Source organism: Pyxicephalus adspersus, chromosome 7, assembly GCF_032062135.1.
Source record: "Pyxicephalus adspersus chromosome 7, UCB_Pads_2.0, whole genome shotgun sequence".
NCBI classification, from domain to species: domain Eukaryota; kingdom Metazoa; phylum Chordata; class Amphibia; order Anura; family Pyxicephalidae; genus Pyxicephalus; species Pyxicephalus adspersus.
The window spans coordinates 57,519,604-57,538,023 of record NC_092864.1 but is presented as its reverse complement, the minus strand read 5'-3'; the positions used below and the strand labels follow the sequence as shown (position 1 = coordinate 57,538,023).

General features: G+C 36.3%; 1 protein-coding gene across 3 annotated transcripts in view; it reads left to right on the top strand.

Annotated features, from left to right (window-relative positions):
* MAP2 (microtubule associated protein 2) overlaps positions 1-18,420 on the top strand; it is a 129,261-nt gene that overhangs the window by 19,945 nt on the left and 90,896 nt on the right. The window contains exon 1 of one of the 3 annotated variants that reach the window (XM_072418592.1): positions 5,568-5,588. The exons of the other annotated variants lie outside the window; for them this stretch is intronic. The gene's annotated coding sequence lies outside the window, so the exon portion shown is untranslated. Of the gene's footprint in view, positions 1-5,567; positions 5,589-18,420 lie in introns of those variants that run through there. 3 annotated transcript variants of the gene reach the window in all.

The window sequence follows — 18,420 nt, the reverse complement described above, 5'->3', positions numbered from 1 at the left end:
TAAGCATGCCATGAACTCCTTGTTCAGGCACATTGTGTTTTAGAGTGACAACAATCTATTTCTGTCTCTCAGCTGGGCTTGTGTTGTCATCTTGTCCCTTGCTCTTCTAATGTAGTCTACAAACAGATGTGCCTACATAAACTGTGCCTGCATTGTTCACTGTTGTCAGCAGGAAAGGCAGCCCAGAGCAATGATGTACTACTGATCTTGCATGTAGAAATCTTGGAGGTTGGAGAACAACAGCACAGGGATGAGAGAAGGGATGAAAAAACATTATTATATATAACTAAACATAGCAATTGTTTGTGTGATACAGCGCAGCAAACTAAATGTCATACTGTGAGGCTTTGAAGCTATTTTATTTCTGTGTAACCTTCTGTTAAATGATAATGAATATTACAGCACAATACTGATTGATGGGTCATCATAATTTACATGTCATTATGGTTCTTCCTTCACCCTGTTTCTCTGAGGCTCTTTACCTTTCAGCACCATGAAACATCAGTGGATTTAGCATTAATCTCTTCCATATCCTATTTTCATAGAACTGCTGTGATACCATATGAATATGAAGGCCATGGAGGAGCTATAATGTACAATATTTTGTCCTTGGCATCAGATATTTTTAAACATCACTTTTCAAATAACACAAGGAACACAAACCCATAATTGATTAATGTCAAATATTCTGTACTTTTAACTGTAGTGATGGAAAATTTGCAGTGAATTGTAATGTGTGATTGAGTTTACCAATAAATGATATTATACACCTATGCACTCTGTTTTACAGCCACTCAGGATCTGTAATTTATCTCTAGATTTCTATTGTATTGAATGGCAGCTGTAAAAAGATTGGTTACAACAAGAAACGGTGTGACATTGTGCTTCTTCTACAGTAAAGGGTACTGTAAAAGGGTAAAGGGTAACCATGTTACAGATAAAGCAAATACATTTTTAATAAAATACAGACTATTTTATGTGTATGTAATTTTCTGGTTTGCTGCAGGTGCTACTGGTCCTGCCACTTTAAGAATGAACTCTTCTGTAAAGTTTGCATTCTACCACAGTTGTGCACAAAGCAATTTAAGCAATTCAAGGTAGATGCCGCCTCAAGACATTTTGGCTGCATATACACATTCAATAATTGTCGTTGGAAAGGATCTTTCACAATCCTTTCCAACATCAGAAGACTGAATGATATATGAACAAGCGCTGTAAATACAAACCCGTTCTGCTCCATGGAGAGGGGGAGAACAACAGAGAGGCACCCCACTGCGCTTTGCCCCTTCACTCTCATTAGGATCGTTTCAAGTTCATCATTCGAGGATGGGACAGATCCGCGAACAATGGGCGACAAGTGATGTACACACTGCAGATTGTCGTCTGATATCAGCCCAGAGGCGATTATCATCTGATTGGACGACATTGATACGAATACATGGAAAAGTCAGAACTTTTTAAAAGCAGGGAAAGCAAATTCTTAGACATAGACGGGGGCTCTTAGCCCCCCGGGTCCCATAGGAGCTGTATAGGGAAAATTACTTGTGTGCATGTGTGTAATATCAGGGACAATGGAATATATGTTTCACTAGGGCAGACACAAAATTGAAATAGAATATTACATTTACCTCCAATACCACAGTTTTTTTCATGTTTACACTATTCAAAGTATAAAGATATTTAATTATTTGTTGCATAACTTAGCAACAATAAAGTGAGCTTTAAGTATGTCATAAAATCTGATGATGTCATCTGTGGTGAGGGTGGAACTGTTTCTATGAAAGGCCAGAGATGGGGTGTAGCTCCCATTAATAGAGCATTGCAGACAGATATGTCACCATGGTGTTACATTGTAGGTTCAGTCTGGGTACACCTACAAGTAACCACTCCCTCATTTTATAAATATTTTCAGCAGACACACCTTGGGGTTCCTCTGTCTGAAAAAAAAACACATGATAAAATGGATGCATTCCTTTTCTTCTTGTGTCAATAACTTGCTATCTTACCTATTTATGAAATTCTTCATACTTTCATTGTTCAAATCAGTTTTCATTCTAGTCCAGAAAATAGTACTTTACTATACTGCTGCTACAAATAATTCAGTGTTCTGTTATTTGTATTGATATTCAATACAAATCATATGCAAGATATAAAAATATGCAGCAAAATTATATTCAGTTAAAAAACAAACCTTAAAAACTTAAACAGAGTTTACATATGGTATAAAATGGTTTCAAAGGGAAATATGTGTTTTAGTCTGATATACTTTTTACTAGTAAGTTCATAAAAACAATGTTTTAATGAACTTTTTTATTTACTTGTGTAGAATCATTGTGTTCTTAAAAAAATTAATGTAAGATACATACACGACTGATGTAAACATATGAGGTTTTATAATTGGAAAATCCAGCAATCCCTATTGACACTTTAGATTTTATTACTACAAGGAAGTTAGTCTGCATACACAGTAATAAATGTTATTGAGTTTAATTTATTTTGCTTTTTGCTGCAGCTGTGATTAAAATATCCTGTGATATCATGCTGGAGAGCTAGACTGCTACTCAACACATCGAATTTTGACTCCAACCTAAATTATAAAATGGTTGTGTCAGTAGAAGTACTACTGGCTGCAAAGAAGAGGATGGGTTTATATAGGGAGACTTTTGGGAAATAGGGTGGGGCTCCCCAGGTGGACACTCTCCTCTGGGGGAATAAGGCAGAGCCCAGGTATATGGAAACTCTCCTCCTGAGGAATAAGGGAATGCATTTACTGCTATTTAAGGTTGTATAAAACCTAATATTCTGCTTTTAGTCCAGACATTGCTGCTTGATACCATATTATTGACACGTGGCCTATTTATACCACTAAACATTGATGGTCTCATGCAAACTGCAACATACTCCAGTAAGAATTCAATTACCCCTTACAACTAGTGACCACGGTAATTGAACACTTTTGCAGCCAACCAGAAATTAGCTGGTTTGGACAGTTGGATGTATGTATGATCAATACATGGAAAAGTCAGAACTTTTTAAAAGCAGAGAAAGCAAATTCTTAGATATAGACTGGGGCTCTTAGCCCCCAGGGTCCCATAGCAGCTGTATGGTCTACTATTGCTGTAGTTATGACCTTTGGAAATGTGCATTGTAAAGTGAAAATTACTTCATTTGCTTTTTATTTCCTGCTGTTCTGCAAGCTTGTAAAAATGGAAGTGTAAATGTGGCTGAGCTGAACAAGATTACACTGCACTTTGCTCAAGCGAAGCCTGGTCACTAGAATATAATATAGGAGAGATGCACAGAGATCAATGCAATTCTGACTGCCGCTTCTGGGACAGTTTATGATGAACAAACTAGATGTGTAATTAGTTCTGTCATCCATAACTGATCTGGTAATTTTTGTATTATTTGCTAAGAAAATGACATAAGAGAAAAATTAATATTAGCAAACCTACTCTTTAACCAACCTAATTTAAGTCTTAATGGTCAAAGAAGTCTATCTGAAGGAATAAAATTACAATCTCAAGTCTTGCAACAATAATGCTCAGTAGGAAGCTTTGAATAATAATGTCAGGCGGTTCAAAAATTACCTCTAGCAACATGTAATTTGATCCAAGTAATAATGCCCAGCAGGATATAATTTGGTTGGAATTATTTTTTATTTTGCTATGAAAAAATAAAAATTATTGCTGGACGATATTACTGGGCAATCTTGTGATTCAGTGATGGATGGAGTTTGGTGTTTTATTACATATGCTACCTTTAGGACTCCAGTGTTGAGATCTGCCAGCTGGAACACCACCCTTTGCTTCCATCTGAAGCAGATATCCATTCTCTACCCACTGAACCCCATTTATTCTAATGGATGCTTTCCAAAATTAAAACACATTTGGGATGGCTATGATCAACGCAAAATAGACCTCATAGTTATTTATATTTATTTATTTATTTATATTACAGTTTTTGCCCAATTATTTCCACTATTTGGTATATTAGTATTGTTTACATAAATGATGTATAATATTTTTTGTCTAGGGCAAACAAAAAATAATATACTGATTGTAGGTTATATAGGCTCTTCATCATAATGCAAATACATTAAATTTGGTGCTATATTTTCTCTAAATTTTTCGGATTTATAAAGTAGCTCTCTTTCTTAATTCAACATGTTATGTTTCATGAAAAGATTTTTATAAGCAGATATTACCGCCAATTCAGTTGGAGTTTACCAACTAAGAGTCCAATGTTACACAGTTTAGAACAATTATCATAATTTGTTGAAGTAATGAAATGGCCAAATAAGTATGTTCTGCAAAAAAGTTCCATAAATAAAAATGTGTATCTGTATCAGTTGGGCCTAGTACACAGTGGCTAGTTGGAGATGATTGAGTGGTCTAAGGAAGAACTACAGATCCCTTTGCCTAAGTTTACTCTTGTTTTTTTTTTTATATAGATTTTCCCATGCATCGCTATCTCAGTTTTATTTTAGGACTGTTCTGATGCACAAACTTTAGGATCATTGGAGCTTTCATAGAATAGACATGGTTACTCAGAAACTGAAGCAGATGATATTGATTATAGAAGGGGTAATATAGTCTTTGGTGGAGTTCACTCTTGTGTTTCCATGTGAAAAGTTATTATAACAGAAATACATGCATGAAAAAAAATCATAGCTATTTCCCATAGCTGGGCAGTGCCCACTGTCATTTTCCTGTCACTGTCCTGTACTGACAATAGAATGTTAAATCTGAATATTTGTTTTCATATACATAGTTGTTTTAGACACTGATTAATAAGATCTAATGAAAGTGATGCCTTAATTTGTAAAGTGACCCTGACACTCCTTTATAAACCTAGGGTGCTTAAAAAGAATAGTTAAAGTTATTTTTTTGGATTGTTAAAAGTTTGCTCCATTCAGGAATATGGGGTGCCTCTGCTAAGTAACACTTCAGAGTGTGTTGGATAGCAGTTTACATACTAGGCTATGAGGTTCCTACAACCTCCATATCACCCATGTGTCCTGCAGTGATCTCGGGGTCAGTGGAAGTAACCTTATAGCACTTATTTGGGGATATGCTGCCCGCAACACCTAATAATGCTATTGTAAGCTTCCAGAACTCTTCAAGAGAGAGAAGTTTTAACATACCAGCTGCCAGAAAGATAGACATTTAACTTTACCACAAGGTGACTGTGTTTTCTGCTCTTACATAGGTGACAGGGCTTCTTTTAATATTATTTTACGTTTTGTAGAGCACTTTGCAGGATCACATTCTTTTTTTTAGTCTTGTGAACATCATCCAACACTGGCAGTTAAAAAATAATATTTTTAAAAAATTACAATTTCACCAACCTTCACATAAAATAATTGAGATATTGATTTTGCTTTGGGGGTGACGCCATTTATGAAGAAAATTAAAATGCTTTCTCTTTCAAAAGATGTTGATTTATTTACTTATTTGTTTCCATGGACTAACTGAAATACACCCCCACCCCCTGCTTCCTTTCTTCTTTTTTCCTAGGGAGCTTTTAGGTTTTCAGATAGAGTCAGCTAAGGCACGGTAACCGGTTCCATGGCAACTGGAAAGGAGGTAATTTGGATGCCGGCAAGCCAAGCATATTTTACCCTTTCGCTGCCTTCTTTGTGCCACTAAGCATTCGTTTCCTTCTTTAGAATATTATTTGAAACATTTTTCAGAAACAGAAGTACCTCAATTTAGTTAATTAGTATTTTAATAACAGGGGATGTTATGCCATGCCTAGGAGGCCCACCCATTTGTAAACAGATGACAGCTGTGTTGTCCTATATTCTTCTGAGGTTCTTTGTTCTTTGAAGCTTTTCTGTGGTATGCCATGCTATTATGTACTGCTTTATGACACTGGTCACCAGCCCTTGCACAGACCACTAAATTCATCATTTTAAATCTTGCGTACCATTAATGTACATTTTTTTAAAAAGGCGAGCAGTAGAAGCGAATGCACATGCGTCAGGTCTGGATCACGCATACGCGGGGAGCCGTATGTCACTCAAAGGGGAAGAAATTTCCCCCAGAGTGACGTCATGATGCCAGAACCCACCCACACGCCCATCGCAGGCGGAGACCTGCTTGCTAAACATCCTGGGGTGGGGGAAAATAGCGCAGGGCTGTGGACACAACAAGTTGTGTTCATACGGGGGACATGATCAGCGGGGCCAGGAGAGGGACCCCGCTGGCAGGGTGGGGTTCTTAGTGAATGAATGTGCTTGGGGACAAGATCAGTAGGGATGGGGAGAAGAAATGTAGGATGTGTGAGGATTAAATATGGAAGAGGTAGATGATGGAGATAGTATTGATGAGGAGGGTGTGGAATTGAAGAATGAATGGAAGCGATAGAGGGATGGAAAAATGATAATAATGAATGAGAAGAAAAGGATAAGGGAAATGGAGAAGTGAATGAATGGGTAAGCGGAATGCAGGCGAGCGTGCCAGGGAAGGGAATTGTGTAAGGGTAATTGTATGTGTGTGTGTAATGGTAGCGGTAAGGGTAATTTTTCCGCGGACCACCAATATTTTTTTGCGGACCACCAGTTGGCAACTGCTGCTTTATGACACCAGATACTTTTTAATGATGGCCAGATTGGTTTATTGACATTTTTGACTTGCTTGACTATACGCTGACAGGAACACAAATGTGTATCCGTGTGCTATCCGTATACAATCCACTTAGTAAGACAGTTCCATGTTATACTTATGTATGTTAGCTATGGTGAACCAAGACAGAATAAAAGAGTTAGTAGATTGTGAGTGTTTACCCATATTTTGTTTTGGAATATCTGGAAACACTTTATTAAACATAATTCCCAGACATAATTTAATATTAAACAGCAAATGTGAGTTCAATTTGTCAATTCTCCCTGAGACAGAACTGTGTACGTTAATGACATTTTTGACTGTACCTACCTGACCCATAACCATTATGATTCTTATCCTTTAACTTTCCATAGGACATGAAAGCAGAAATCTACTGAATGTTTTTTTTTTCCCCACTGTAGATTTCTTATAAAGGAATATTTGTGTTTGTATATGATTGTATTTATGTGGGTTCACACTATCTTTGTAAGAAGCTTCAAAATAGATTGTGACTGGGTGATATGTGGACAAATATTATACTGTCCCCCTAGAAAAGATTAGCAGATGAAGGTTGTGTTTGAGGTAACACTGTAGTCTTTGTGACAGGTAATGTACTCCTGGAAGTGTCACTTCGGGAACAGTAGTTACCTTGCATCTCCTGGCAGCTGGGACCTCACCAGCCGCTCAGCCACCCACATTGCTCTTCTGAACCAGTGTTTCCACTCCTTACAGCACATAGCAGATGGTGGTACTGATCCACTCACTGCCTCCTCCATTCATTCTCAATGGGCTATCATAGGTAGGACACTAAATGTAGCGCCTCAGCCAAGGAAACAGTTCAGGGGCATTTGGAGCAGTAACCACACCACAAACTCACCACCATTCGGCACATAGCCTTACACTTACATAGGCTTTAATACATTTCCCTAAACTTTATATCTGATACTAGATTTTGCTATAAAGGTTATACTACCACACTTTCAACACCTAAATGTAGAGGCAAAAACTAAAGGCAGTGAGTAAAAATTAAAAAAAAAAATAGCACATACTGAAAAAATCTGAAGACTGCTGACAAAATGTTTCCTAATCCCCATTATCACTACCTATTGTTTATTGGAAAGTACAATCCCCATGGTCATCAATGACCATGATGACAATGACCATTAATGAACACTGATTAGTGTTTGCTGAACCCCAGACATTATAACACAAGAGTATGTGGGCTAATAAACAGGCCTAGCAAGGCTTATATGACACCTTGTTTTAATTACTACTAATGAATATCATATAAGAAATTCATACATGACTGAGCAGTAGAAAAAGCCAGGAAGTGAGCACAAATGTCATATTTTGTAGCAGCTAGTATCTGTCGAAATGGTGAATTTTGGCGCATATACTGTGAACATATGTACTTGTTCTCTACCACGTGTTTCTGTTATGCCATATGCTCCCATAATTTATTCAGTGTAGTTAAACACCACCTAGACTTCTGAATAGGAAATTCTAGTGTTTAAGCTCAAGGTTAAACACCCACTTCTTCTGTATGGGATTGAATGCAGTAAATGCGTGCCAATGTAATCAAATTCTTTCCCTTGCAACAGGGATTGGTAAAGCAAAGATTAATTGTGCTACAGAATTTCTGTTGTAACTAGCAGGAGCTTAGTTCTCTTACAAAAACACTTTTTGGGATACAATATTGAATCTATTAGGGGGATTGTTGTGTTCTTATTGGGATAACAACATATGCACGTGAATTGAAGTAAAGCTGACCGCATGTATGAGATGACTGATCGGTCAGGTAACAGTCTGGTAATAAAATCCATCCTGGCTGATTACTATGGTTTACTCTGAAACAACCGATATGCGCAGTATTACCTGAACAGGTACAAACATGGGATTTGGCCAGTCCGTATACATGATAATTCCTGATTAAAATTGTTTTATGTTGACTGATCTTTCAGCATTAAATTGTATTTTAAATTTTTAGATTAAATTAGATTTGTTTAAAAATTCTCTATAATTTTTTTTTAAGTAGCATCATGTCAGTGCTCATGTTACCAAGGAAACAGCAGTTACTATTCACACTAGCAATAAGATGCAATAAAACAATGGTTTCTCTGGGGCCTTCAGGGTCTCTAAATATGGCCTAACAGTCTATGAAGCAGCAATTGCTTGGTGCTTTCTGTTTCTTTATCGTGATTTGTGTTTATACATTGATATAAAGCTTTTGCTTCAACATTATTTTTGTAAAAATAGAATTCATTTGATGTTTACGTTTTACAACATATCTTTATGATAATTGATATTTAAAGAAAATATCCTTCATCTCTGTGACTATGCAGGGATACAAATAAAAAGGAGCAGTGCATCATTACTCTTGGGGGTTTTTCCCATTTGTAAGATATTTTGTTTTAATATCTTTTTTCTTGGGTGGCCATATGAAGCAATAAAGCAAAAGTTTCAGGTCCTTGTCTGTACCTGGATTTTAATCATTTCTAACCATTACTCTCATATTTCATTATTTCATTTTAAGGGAAATAAAAGTTATCTTTTTGTAAGAGAATTATCACTATCACATCACTTTCCACACAAAAGTCCAAAGTTGTTTTTTTGGGTCAATAATCTGCAATTTTCATAGTGTTTGCAGTGCAACTTGCTGCAAAAGTTTGGTATCGGTGTTGTTCACGAATCACAGTGCTTTGGGCAGAATCATCTTGCATAATTTTTGTAAGCAGATGTACAGAGCATTGATGTCTGCTGAGCAGATTTATTGTATCCTTACCTTGCTGCACTGGTTATTAGTTCACTGATTTGAAACAAGCATGTAGGTCAGTAAAATGTTAGTATAGTTGGTGAAGAAAGGATACGAATGATGGCACCAAAACCTGCAGCTTCAAAAACAAGCCAGCATTGACAGCTCTTGTTATAATATCCTGACAAGTTCCTTTGAAGGATCCTGAACACGTCAAGCAAAAGCTCTAGGAGGTACTGTTGTAATTGAGATTCCATTTGTTACCACATGTAAAAAACACATTTATATTTATTTTTCAGTTTTGCCTTGCAAAAAAGTCTGTGTGCTTGATAACCCATGGATCATCAAGTGACTTACAAATACATGGCATTTCTTAAGTTCCAGCAGCAGGACCTTGTTAAGTTCTACTTTCAAACAACATCTACTCCAGTACTAGTCAACAGTAAAATCTTTTAACCCTTTTGGGCTCTATTTATGCAACAGGAAATCAGACATTCCCTCGAACATTCCCTGGTGGGAACCAATTACTGCCATTAAAACACGTGGAAGATTCCTACGAGGAAATGTTTGAGGAAATATCTGATTCCCTGTTTTATAAATAAAGCCCTTAGTAAGTCTATTTGAGGAGTGAATAGAGTAGGATGAATTTCTATCGATGAAAGTCCTTTATAAAGGGTATCAAACAGCTAACTGGCTGGTAAGGTAGTGTTACCCCATGTCCCTTCAACTTATTTTTATTGATAGTAGAAAAAAAATGATCTTGGTTGTTTTTGATATAATGTAATACATTTTAAATGAGAGTTCATGGAACAAAAAAGAGTATCCAACAAAGTTTTGTCAAACTAAGACAGAAGGTATTTAGGACTACAGAACGCCTTTTCATCTTCTTTTCTCTTTGGAGGAGGTAATTCTCTATAGCAGTGGTCGCCAACCTTTTGGATGTCACAGACCACTAATTTCACAGACTCCGGACTGCACATGCACGGGTAGCCGTGTGTCACTCAATGGGGAAGACACTTCACACCCAGAATGATGTCCTGATGCCAGAACCCACCCACTCTCCAGAGACCCACTGCCCTGAGCCTTCTATCCGTAAGGAAGACATGTTCTGGTTCTCTGGCCAGTGCGCCCCCCCCAGTGGGGTCCTGCTCCCGACCCTGCTGGGGGGTGCACTTGCTAGAGCACCAGACCACCAAAATTTTCTTGTGGACCACCAGTGGTCCGCTGACCACTGGTTGGCGACTGCTGCTCTATAGCAGTGTTTCTCAAGCAGGGTTCCTCCCTCTAGTGGTTTAGTGTAAGGGTATAAGTGATTGGTATTTAATTCGGGAGGTTATCGTCGGTCTGCAGGGAGAAAAATGCATTTTAATTCAGTTTCAGATGGCCAGATTTTTAATCTTATTACCTACTGTAGACCTATATCAGAATTAGTAATAAGTTGCTTTGCTTCACATATATATGTATATAAAGCCATACTATACAAGTGAGCCTGTGCTTGCCATTGCTTATTTGAGTAAAACTTAAATGTTAGATTTAATATTTATTTACATGAAACTATTAGGGATTATCACAAAACTCTTTTCTTTACAATGTATATTTAGGATTCTTTTAGACTGCCATATATAAAGTACTACTTTCTCTCGTCAGCCATGTTACAACTGCATAAAAAGTAATTTCGATTTAAGTGTAGCTGTGTGAATTCTTAAGCGCAAGATGCTGGGGAAATGCTTCAAACAGAAACATTAAATGCTTCCCAAGGACTACTATGTAATTCCATGAGATTTTTATTCAGTATGAGCTCTGTGAGCTTTTAGATCATGATGCTGAGATAACTGTTTAATTATACATAACCATGTTTAGTTGAGTGAACTACTGAGAGCAGCAGATATGAGTCCACAGTCATACGGTGATTTGGGATTAAATATATAACACTATTTCATTGCTTTGTTGTTAATTCTTACAGAGCAGCATGATGGCACAGTGCATTTGAATAAATACGCAGGACACAAGTGGTGATCAGCAAATACACATTAATATAGTGAGCTCTAATCTGTAGACATTTGTAGAGCAATTTGACTGTAATTCAGTGATATTGTGGGACTGATTGTGTTGGTGGCCGCAGTCTATTAATTTCAAGGAAATCTGTCATCTAGATCCTTACATTATTTGTAAATTCTCCAGTGTGAGTGATTATCCTCTGATCCAAAACTGCACAGATGCAGGGCAGTGAAGCATCTATATGTCATCAGTACAACTAATATGTCAGCCCTAGAATCAAAACATTTTTTTCTTTACCTACAGACTATGTACACACTATCCACACTGACATATTCCAAATTCTGAACAAGCATTAAAAGCACTTTCAAATAAGTCTCCAATTATCTTGTGAGCTGTTAGCATCTTCACAATCTAAATAATCTAAAATAATCTTCACAAAGTTCACAGCAGAGACAAAAATCGTATGGTGGTTGTTCACACTAACCGGTGCCAGTTGTTTCCAGCTAAGGAGGTAAAGAGCACTCATCAAGGGACCACAACTGTTTTTGTGTCTTCCGCAGCTATACTTGTGAGCACTAACTGCACCGCGATTTACACTAGTTTGTGTGATCAAACCTTTATTTTTTATGGCGAGCAGAAACTTGGAAGGCTGTCAGCTCTCCAATGTAAACACAGTGCAGGTGTTTCTAAGCTATTAGAAACTGACTGAAACCTTACTTTTTTTAGAGACTTTGCTGTGACCTTTGAGAATCTTTGGAAATGAATTGCTTCACAGCTGGTGATCATAGGTTTTGTAAATGATCACTTTGTTAGGAATATGTAAATATTTTTCCATATCCATGATCATCTTTATATTAGGTGTTTTTTAATATTATAAATTGTGAATAATTTAACACTTTATTTTGTTGTGTTCTATGTTAGCTAGGTGTATTGTCCTTGTTGCTTGTGCAATGTATAGAATTTTATGTTTATGAACAGTGCCATTATCATCAACTTTGCTTTAGTGGAGTAGGTTCCAAAAGTGCATTGCATTAAATAAATTTAAAATTTTTAAGAAATTACTCCAGAAACTGATCCAGAGAATATCCAATTTTCTTGGAGAATCTGGCTGGACTTTTTCTCCTTAGAGTAAACTAAACTTAGTATGTATTTTTTGCCTTTCTCTGGATCTAATGTGTTTAAAACTGTATGTCTAGGTATATGACTGGAATATGCAGGTCTAGTATGTTTATTTAATTTCCTTGTGGTTGAATGTGATAGACTTGAGTCTATTTCCAGAGTGACTGACTATGTATATATGACATATTATGAATATATATATATATATATATATATATATATATATAAATGACCATTTGATTAATAAAGTAAAACTCCAATACATTTTTGAATCACTGGTACAGGTATGCTGAGTTTGTGAACAGCAGGTGAAAAAAGGTTTAGGAAAGTTAATTAATTAATTAACTTAGCAGATTGATACGCATAGAATCTGCTGTCTGTGTTGCTAAGGGAACAGAAATCAGTAATTCACTTATGTAGCTACTTTGTGGGTTAAATCACTATTCAGGTTTTGAAAGTTCTTACAATCTTCTTTTATTAGCATGTTCCTTGACCAAAACATATGCAGTAGTGACTGACTGGCTCATAGTTCTAGCTGTTCATCTTGCTGCCTGAGATGTTTTGTACAGGAGAGCAGAGAAGATTGATATCAAGATTCAGCTACTTACACAAGTTAGTGTAATTTAGTAATTAGATAAACATGTAAATGGATTAAATGATTTAAGTACGACACTAAAAATTCTAAATGATTTTCACTTATGTGTGTTCTGGACCTACTAACAAAAAAAGAAGTGTGCCCAGTTCTTTCTGTAATTTTGTAGTAGCAGTGGATATCCTACGTCTGCCTGTGCTGTCTGGCAGGGTAACATAGATCACAAAACTGGCAAACAGAATGACAAATCTTTTAGCAAGTAAAGAAAATCCCCAAATGTGTATTGTATGGTGTGTATTTAGCTTCTTTGGCCCTAATGTATTAAAGCTTTTGAAGGCTGGAGAAGATACACCTTCATCAGTGAAGCTGGATGATCCAGCAAACCTGGAATGGATTTCCTAAAAGTCATTAGCTATTTGTTGGCAAATGTTTTCAATCCTGGACAAGATCCATTCCAGGTTTGCTGGATTACCTAGCTTCACTGCTGAAAGTATATCCTCTCCAGCCTTCAATAAATCAGTGCCTTTGTTGGAGTTCGATAAATATGTGAAGAAGAAGCATAAGAGTCCTTGATATCAATGTTTTTACCTAAGATTCCCATCTGTTTTACTTAACATGCACATATTTTTCTAATTGAATGTTACCTTAAGTATTCTGAATCTTGGATAAAACAGTAAATACATAGTGCCCTAAATGTATTGCCTATTACAGTGATGTGATGAAGAAAAATGCTGAAGGCAAATTTTTGCTTTCAGTCACTCACACTTTTCAACCCTATTGTTTTATTAATTTGGAGAATCACTTATATTGAATCTTGTTAAGCAGAGAAAAAAAAAAGATTGAGAGAAGCCCTTAGGATTTGAGACTTATTAAATACAGTAAGCAGCACCTGGTATGATGAAATCTACAGAATGGGAAGAGATTCTGCACCGTTGACAAGCCAGAAAGGCTTACGGGATATCCACCTGCTTCTGCTGGTCATTTTGTCCCCTAATTTTAAGGAAAATGCCTGAGTCAGTAAAAATTCAAAGGAAGCCGCATACGTACATAGAGTAATTAAGGGGAAGTAGTGATTCAGGTGATTGCATTATGCATTAACATTAGTACAGTAAAAATAACTATTTTATAAGTATGACTCTAATATTAGCTTTATATTTAATTCTTTACATTTAGTTCCTAAAATTTTGTTTAATGACAAGTTGTTACCAATTGCAGTTGACAGATCTCCACCTCTTTTTTTGGTGGTAACTTTACAGTTCTGAATTCCCCATTACTTTCTGTACCATAGACAATGGTCACCAAGGCAGACATAGAAGGTGAGTCTTTCCAGCTGAGCTATATAAACCTAACAGGGGGGTTAACATTTCCCTGGTCTAGCCAAAGCTAAAAAAAGATCCAACATTACATATACTTAAAGTATTCTATATCCATTTTTTTACTAACATGAAGGCTGTTTCTAAGATTGTCTGAAACTGCTGTTTTCTTGCTTGTTAGCGCGACCCCCTGCTATCATGTAGGAGAAGAAAATGACTACAAACAAAAAAGGACAGGATAATGACCCATTTGTGAAACTTGCAGAAGAACATTGTCCTTTTCTCCTTTGTAATATAAGCCAGTGACATATTTCATGTCCTGTTAGGATCTTACCCTTCCTTGGCATTCAGGAGTATTTTGAATACATATAGTAAAGGTGTATTTCCTAAGTGTTAAGGTGCCAATCAAAATGAATGGCACTCTGAAGCAGTATTGGAAGACATTCATAAAGAATGGGCTCACAGCATATCTCAGGTCAAGAAGGAATTATGTAAGTAGAAGATTTGCAAGTATAGATGGTATGAAATCTACTTTCCTAGCAGTGAAGATTATAAGGATTAAACAGTCAGCTAAAATTAAATAGGTGTGAAAAAATAACTCAGTATTTAACTTTTTTATCTGGCTGTTTTAACACTTTAGACAAAAAGTGATATAACATTGAGGGTTTCCTTGATTACTATATAAAACAATACCTAAACTGTTACACTTTTGTATTACCGTGTAATTACTAGTAAACTGGTTCAATGTATTCTCTGTGTCAATTATTTAAATGGTATCCAAACCCCAAAATTATTAATGTATATCAGTTTACCAGTAACAATGCTCCCTTATTGTACTCCATGGAGAAGCAGAATTATCACTCTAGGACAGGACTACAGAGCAATATCAATTCCTTTCATCGTCTGCATACCTTAGAGACCGGGAGTTCCATATTTACAGAAAATGATGATAAGAATGCTTGAAAGAATGGTGCAGTGTGCAGAGGACACAGACCGGCACTAGATTTTGACAGTATCAATGGATATTGAACAGATATATCAAAATGCTATAATAGTATATGTAACAGACTAAAGGACAGCAAACATGATACGTTACTTGCTAGGCTTTTTATATCCCTAAATCGATCTATATTAAAGGAAAAAAATAAATGTGCCTCTAATATAGTAACTTAATTTTTTTACATTTTTTTTTTATTCTTGCTGATCAGTTTTGACTTCGGAACTGTGGTCTGCAATACAGCGCTGTTCCTTTTAGCCCCTGACTGGTCTGGATTTGGTCAGTATCCTGGTCATTTCTGCATTCTTTCAGGGATGGCATTTGTCCTCTGCAAATGGGTATACATATGCCATTGAGTTATACTGTGAGTGTGCACATACAAGCAGTGCAGACAGAACCATGGGGATGCAGGATTTGCACATTGGCCCATATGATCTCTTGTCATACTGTATAGTGTACACTGATCTGTGTACAGAAAGGACAGAAAGCAACACATATATGCAATTTTAAGACTCCCTTCTCCCCTCTATATATCATTTGGTCTGGTTGCATGCCCTCTGTAAAAGGGTACACCTGCTTTCCCTATTACATATGCAGGCAGTACGGCAAAGAACTTCCAGGCTTCACAGAGCCTTTACTGCAAATCTGGCCCTGAGTATAATGAAGATAATTAACTGTGACTTTTGAAAAGTGCCGAACTGTACCGACCTCTAAGTTGAATATTTCTGTGCACATGATCTTTAAATGCAGATGACGACTGTTTATTTAGATCATGTCCTTGGAATGTCTTGTACCAATTTCATAGCCAGAACTCCAAATAGTGACATTTATTTTGGGTTACAGTGCTCTGGTAATTCACAGGTTTGAACATATGTTGGGGTTAAGTGATGTCATTCACCTGTGTAATCTCTGACACTGAAGCTCAAGTAAGGTGAACTTTTGGTAGGGAAACATAGGAAACATAAATTAATGAATATAAATTGCTGTTGGTGTAGGCTATCAATAGGTTTACTGTACATGAATGAGGTTTACAGGTACGAGTACATTTGAGCATATGTGTGGAGTTATCATTTGTCTGGAATACTGATACACTTTTTGCTGATAACATAGCCCAGTATAATCCAAAGCAATATATATGTAATAAGCAATAAAAACAAACCTTTGTAGAGAATGGTCCTTTCTGTGGTTTGTTTCCTACATATATACAAACCAACTATTGGATTTAATAGTCCCATTAGGTCCCATTATATAAAAACACAGCACAAAAAAGACGTTTAGGCTGCTGTTAGGTCTTTTTTAATATTTATGTAATTTGTGGGTCATGTTTATATGGTAAAAGCTAATAAAATCCTGTGCGTAGGGGGAGAAAAGAAAAACATAGCAGTAAATGAAAGCATGTTAACACAATCATTGTGGGAAAGCCAAAGTGTTCAGATGAGATCTTGTGAAGTAAAAAAAAACATTTTTGCATTGTTTACCTTCTAGACCTTTGATGCTGATGTAGATTTAGTAGGGGCATTGTATATACAAACAGTTGGGTGAATATGATACTTTATGATTATAAAAATGGAGAGGGGGGTGTTAAATTTGCCAACTGGGAATAAACTGTAAGGAATGGCAATCTCAGATAAATTGATTTTACACTTTTCAGTCTAAAGCCGTTCTATTGCAAGGGGCTCTGATAAAAATATACTGTGTCAAGTAGGTAGAACAGGTAATATTGTTACTGCCTGCCATTATTATGGCTCATTACATACATAAATGTGTTTTATAGGTATTTACTCCTTTTTAAAGATGCACTGAAATTACAACATGAATAAAGGTACATTTTCCCAACAAGGACACATGGACACATGGCAAGGGTTCTAAACTTTAATACTGGGGTTCTAACCTCTAATACATCCAAAATAAAGAAATGGTTTGACATGTCATGTAAATTGTTAGTAAATATAGTACATTTTGTGCATTCTTTAATACTGCATCTTTTGTTTTTGCTTGCAGCAGCTGGAAAATGTAAAAATAATGAAATACAATGTGTTCATGGTTTATGATGATTTAATAATTAAGTGCTTCGATTTGGCCTCATTGTTTTGAGAAGTGTGCCTTGCTACAATTACATTTTTACTGTTAGATGTTAGAAGTAAGTGTTATCATTGCCAGTTACTGGTGGTCATTCATGGTGTGTCTGAGTGTTGATGTCTGCTGATGCTCTTGGCAGGTAGTTATTAGAGTAATTAGGTAGATGTGGTGCCACCCTGTGCAATGTACTAGGAGAACAGAATCAAAGATTAAACCTCTATAATCATTGTTTTCTTTCTTCCCTGTGATAGATTAAATCCTAAACGTATGGTGTGATGGGGTTAATATGTCCTCTTTAAAGATTAGGGTCAGTGCAAGGGCCATCCATATATATAAAACTGTATGTATGTATGTTCCACCATCATTCAAAAACGCATGGAGACATTTCAACCAAACTTGCTAGACATATGACACCGCTGATCTTTGTACAGCGCTGTGGTATATGTCAGAGGTATATAAATGTATAATAATAGTGTGTGACTGTTGGGGGACATTTGAGTGTCAGTTCCTCTGTACAGAGACTAATGTATCTAGCTCAGTGTTTAAACCAAACTTGCTAGACATATGACACTGCTGATCTTTGTACAGCACTATGGTATATGTCAGAGCTATATATATATATATATATATATTTATATACATATATATATATATATATATATATAATGTAAAATTTGATGTACGTATGTATGTGTGTATGTTCCACCATCACTCGAAAACGCATGGAGACATTTCAACCAAACTTGCTATACATATGACTCATGTGAGTGCACCAGTCATCTTTGTACAGTGCAGTGCTTTATGTCAGAGCTATATTTGGATGTATGTGTGTATGTCATCACTAGAAAATGCATGCAGACATTTCAACCAAACTTGCTGACAAAATTGCTAGGCATATGACTCAAACACGTGAGTGCACCACTGATCTTTGTACAGCGCTGTGGTATATGTCAAAGGTATAT